A 6000-nucleotide genomic window follows, 5' to 3' on the forward strand; every position below is an offset into this window, starting at 1 on the left:
CACAATTATCAACATGTCATTTTACTGCTGAGTGGACATTAACTCTCTCCGTACCCATAGCAGTATTTCTTCCCCATTTCTAGTACTGGAGAATTTCTTTCATTCTCATTTTTAATTACCTCTTCCTCCATAACATGCTATTCTCAGTAACCACCCACCACTACCATCATTATTATCATTATCCAACCTAGGTTTGGAATTCACTGCATAAAGGTTCCCATTAATCTCTTGTTCAGCACATCAGTAGTCACTAATTCCCTCCACCAAGGCTTTGGTATTGAGAAACCCAACTGTTGGAACAAGGCATATCTGTTGAAGAAACTCGAAGGGAAAATGCGACAAATGAAAAAAGTCATGATAAGGTGGCACCAAAATTGGGTTTCAACACCATGTAGAATTAGGAGCAAGGACAGAAGTGGCAGTTTCACGATGTTGCATCTCAACAACAAATGAGTTAGAGTAGGAGATTATACAGAGATATTGGGACCAATTTTAATTCTGTGCAAGAGGGCAGGTTTTGAGACCTAATAATCAAAGCAGCATTTGGTGCTGAATGTTACAAGATTTAACCAGTTTTCATCAGTACAGTATTTCCCAAAAACATCCACTGATCCATTACAGCTTGAAGTCACATTGATTTAGATTAAGATAACTAATTAAGGGACTTAGTACCTAGTGATTTCTGAAGAGGGCCACTCTGTGCAATTGTTCAATTAGCTAAGAAAAATGTGATTCTGCAATGTGCAGCCCCTACCTTCCTTCATAGGAAGTTCATACAATTGTGTAGTGTGTAGTCCCTACCTTATTTAATAAACTAGAACCGCATACAGCTACATAACAAATAATTTAAGAGATGGAAACCAATAAAATTTTCAGCTGCATAATTATGTTGGGCTTTGCAGGAAAACGTAACTCCTGGTAGGGACTGAAAGCTGCTCATTCCAAAAACACTTAGCTGCGGACATTGCGCCTGCTGAAACACAATTTCTTCCAGAGAAAGCTGAAAGAAACAACATCATTTTCAAACGGACTATGTGCTGTTCCCAATTCCGATTGCACGGTGTGCAATAATTTTAACATCATGCTGTGCAATTAACTTGCTGCTCAAGCACTTGCATAAAAGCAGAATTACTTCTCATCATGTCCTATCCTCAGTCAACATCATTAACATCTTCGCCGAAGCCACAAAACAATGGTATCCCTTATTAGCAAGGCATTTGAAAGTTTATCTTTGCAAATACTATTCTCAAAATAAACATCCTGACCCCCATGCTGTAGTTTACATAATCCCCTTACTTGTGGCCGTGTCTGTTCCCTGAGGCAAACAGTGAGAGGCTTCTTTCAGATCATACACAAATAGTGAAGCTTCAGAGACTTTATACAGTTTTGCTGAAGTGAATGATCCAGCTGTCATACAAATCCCTGTTGATTTGTTTTGTGCATCTGCCCAAGTTACTAACTGTATACTCCATAAAAAGTACATTTACCCAGTGTTTATTTTTATTTCTTGTGTCAATTTGCTGCAAAAAGTTTTTCTCACTCCTCCAGTACCTCTCCGATGTGACTCTGTCAAAGGTAAATGATCTCTCCTCATCCTTCTCGAGTGGTCTGCAGCCTTTGGCATAGTTGACCACACCATCCTTCTTGAATGCCTCTTCACAATTTTCCAACTGGCATTTGCCTTGTTCCATTCTTATTTATCCAGTCCTGGCCAGAGAATTACTTGCAATGGCTTCTCTTCAGCCCCATTACCTCTGCTGACCCCAAGGATTTATCCTTGGCTTGATCCTCTTTCTCATTTACATGCTGTCCCTCAGCGACATCATTCGAAAACATGTCCACTGAAGTTATCCAGCTCTACCTCACCACCACCTCTCTTGATTCCTCCATTGTCTCTAAATTGTCAAAATTCTTGCCCGACATCCAGTACTGGATAAGCAGAATGGTTCTCCAATTAATTACTGGGAAGGTCAAAGCCATTGGCTGGAATTTTACGTCCCCACCCCAAAAGGGTGGGAAGGTGGTGGTGGTGGTGGGGGGGGGGGGCGTAAGATGGAGTGGTTTGCCTCGGGGGCCCTTCCTGATTGCTCCCGCCTCCACTTTACCCATGGCGGTGCAAAATGGCCCGCCTGCCCAGGCCAATCAAGGCCCTTAAGTGGCCACTTAAGGGCCTCTGCCACGGGTATTTTACCCATGGCCGGTTGGTTGGGCAGCCCAGGCCCAAGGGGAGCCACCTGACAAAAGAAAGCAGCTCTCTGACAGCCTGGAACAGGGGGGGGGGGGGCCCTCATGATGAGGCACCCTGTGCCCGGCTGAGGGCCACCCCCACTGCCCCAACCACTCCCAGCACCCAACATGCAGCCCGTCCCAACAATCGACCATCCTTGCCTCTCCTGGCCCCGACTGATCATCCCTGGCAAGGCCCCAAAAACTTACCTTGGTTCTGGGGCTCCCCGACATCTTCTTTGCGATGTCTGGGTTATAGTCCCAGCAGTGGCCACCGCTCCCAGAGGCGCTGCTGGGACAGAGAGCTGCGGGCCACTGATTGGCTGGTAACTCCATTAGGCAGGATTTCCTGCCTCAATGAGGTGGAAGTCCCGCCTCAGACCAATTAAAGGCTTGGGGACTGCAAAATGCAGATTGGATCCCCAGCCAGGCGGAGGCGGGTTCCACCGAGGGTAAAATTCCAGCCATTGTCTTTGGTCCCCGCTACAAACTCCATTTCCTAGACACCGACTCCATCCCTTTTCCTGACAAATGTCTGATGTTGATTGTTGTTCACAACCTTCCTGTCACATTTGACCCATAGATGAAATTCTGAACACATATCCATGTCATCACTAAGACTAACTATTTCTACCTCCCTAACCTCACTACTGGCTCCACCCCTGCTTCAGTTCATCTGCTGCTGAAACCCTCATCTATGCCATTCCTACTTGTGGATTTGACTATTTCAATGCACTCCTGGCTAGACTCCCAGCTTCCACCCTCCATAAACATGAGATCATCTGAATCTCTGCTACCCATGTCCTAACTCACACCAAGGTTCACCCATCACCCCCGTGCTCGCTGACCAATGTTGGTTTCCAGTTAAGCAATACTTCAATTTTATAATTATCATCCTTCTTTTCAAATCCTTTCATGGCCTCACCCTTCCCAATCTCTGTAATTTCCTCCAGCCCTACAACCCCCATGATAGCCACGTTCTTCCAATTCTGACCTCTTGCACATCTCCGATTTTATTTGCTCCAGCATTGGTGTCAATGCCTTCAGCCCAAAGCTCTGGAATTCCCTCTCTGAATCTCTCCACCTCTTTTCATCTCCATCTGCCTTTAAGACACGCCTTAAAACCTACCTCTTTGACCAAGAATTAAATCATCTATCCTAATACCTCCTTATGTGGCTTGGTGTCAAATTGTGTTTGTTAATGCTCCTCTGAAGCACTTTGAGGTGTTTTACTATGTTAAAAGCACCATACAAATACAAGTTGTTGTTGTTGTTGTTCAAGTTCTGCTGCAAAAAACAATATCGACGGTAAAAAGTACGACATGATCACTGGCTGTTGGCGAGGTGCAGGACGACAATTCAAACTCAGATAGTTCTGGTGATACTGTAGAGCACAAATGTGACAGTCAGGCAGTTTATGAATACATCGGCAGATCCATAATGTTGAATTATCGCCCGAAATATAGTGCCAACTTTTGTTGGCAATATTTGGTGCTTAAATTATAAAGATAGTCTATTTTGATGTTATGCAACAAGAGCACTTCTGAGCCAGTGGGAGTGGCATAACACAGCACAGTAAACATAAGACTACAAGATGTAAAACACTGCATGAAAATATCTGTACTAACAGTTTTATTTATAACAGTAGGTTATCAAGAAACTATATTCTTTATATGATGCAGAGATAATAGGGGGAATTTTCCTCCCAGCCAAAGGGAGGTGGGTTTGGGTGCATGCACGGAGTTAAATCCCCTGCAATTGACATAGGGTTGGGATCCCAATGTCATTCTGCCCTCTTCTGGGTTTCCCCGGGGCTTTTCCAAGACCAGCGGGAAACCTCCTTAGATTTGGCAGGAAATCAGTTAAGGCAATTAAAAAGGCAATTAACAGCCTGGATTCTGACTTTCCCAGCCTGTTTCCTGACCTGTCAGCAACTCGCCAGGGTCATCGAGGTGAGTGCACAGTGAGAAAAGCTTCTTCAGTGAAACTGACAAAGCCTTCGATCAGTGAACTGAAGAACTCCAGCCATGGCCATTGAGAGACTGCTGTTCAAAGCACTTCTTTTCTCACAGTGTTATCACTGCTTGACAGGTGATTGCCAATTTCCTCGAAGGCATTTTACCCGTCTTGCACCACTCATCTTCAGCTGCACTTCCCTGCTGCCAGCCCTAACCATGGCATGGGAGCAGCCTATGCAGCTTTACCTTCCAACTCTGATGGGTGGTAAGAGCAGAAGCAACACCAAGAGCAGCAGCAGCACCAGCTACCTTCCCCTCAGTGCATGCCCCTCAAAAGGGTAAAGGGGATGGACACCAAGATACAGGTGAAAGGGTGTGAAACCCCAAACATAGGGTCTGCAGGCAGAGGATCAGCTCTCTTGACATGTCTGAGTACCAATGCATCAGGAGGCTCAGGCTCTCACAGCAAGTCACCACTGACATCTGCAGCCTCCTGATGCAAGACCTCCTTCCCAGTGGAACAGGTGGGCACACATTGCCGGTGGCCGATAAGGTGCCCGTCACTGGAGGGCCATACCCCCTGGTCTTGGTCTCAGCCTCATGCGAAGTTGTGTGCTAGATTTTAGGATCTCGGCGGCGAGGTCCAAAAATGATGGCCCCCCTGGTGTGGGCCAGGCCGCACGCCAAAGAGTTACCAAATTTTCAAGCACAGCTCAGTTAAATAGCTGGGACGGGCTGCCCCCCCCCCCACTCCCCCCTCCCATCCCCCGCAATCATGTGGCGGGGGCAGGCAGTCCATCCCCGGCAATGGTGTCAGCTGCCTGTGCGCAGGCACTGACACCATTTTTAAAGGGCTGTCAGCCTTACTGGCTTATTTAAATATTTAAAGACAGATTGAATAAAATTAAATTAATACATTTCTTTTGCCCCTCTCCCACCCCTCCCCCATAACATCTGACCTGCCTCCCCCAAACTGCATAAAGTTTAAAGTACAACCCTTCCCACCATCCTCTACACACGACATTTATTTGACCCCATCCCCCTCCCCTCTGCACTGATAAACTTACCTCCTCTGCGCTCTTCAACAGTATGGTGCCTCGTTTCCACAGGCAGGGAACCAAAGGTGCAGGAGTGCCGGTCGCCAGGCCGAAGATCGCGGCGGGCAACAAAGATGAAGGGTAAGTAAATGCAAATCTATTAACTTTATCCATTTGCATATGGTGATTGTGGTCCCATCGCATATTGGCGGGGTGTGGTGGGGATGCCATCACAGTGCCCTGCCTCCGCCGGGAGGATCGGGTTGGGCCCTGCTGGCATCGAGGTCTGTGGCAGGCCTCATCCGGGGTTATCTTCAAGCACCCCCTACCACGGATCCCTATGCTGAGGTCTCCTTAAAATCCAGCCCTATGACATGTCACACAATTCTGTAGACTACTGACTGTTGAAAACAGAATCCTTGTTGTTTTGTAGATGAGAGTGCAAACAAAATTCAATTAAACTCCTGCTGTTCAACTGGGATGGGTTGTCGCAATCTGTAACCTGAGATTAACCAAATGCATAGAAATAGAATTTTCTGAACCATTCGGTCCTTTGCTCCAAAGCACATTAGAACATATTGGGAAGGAATGTTGGAGGCGTGGTAGAAAGGATATTGAGAAATAGTTTGGTATATCTGTGTAGAAATGCAGCAAGACTTGGACAATATCCAGGCTTGGGCTGATAAGTGGCAAGTAACATTTGCACCACACAAGTGCCAGGCAATGACCATCTCCAACAAGAGAGAATCTAACCATCTTCCCTTGACATTCAATGGCAT

This window comes from Heterodontus francisci, chromosome 12 (assembly GCF_036365525.1).
Source record: "Heterodontus francisci isolate sHetFra1 chromosome 12, sHetFra1.hap1, whole genome shotgun sequence".
NCBI lineage: Eukaryota > Metazoa > Chordata > Chondrichthyes > Heterodontiformes > Heterodontidae > Heterodontus > Heterodontus francisci.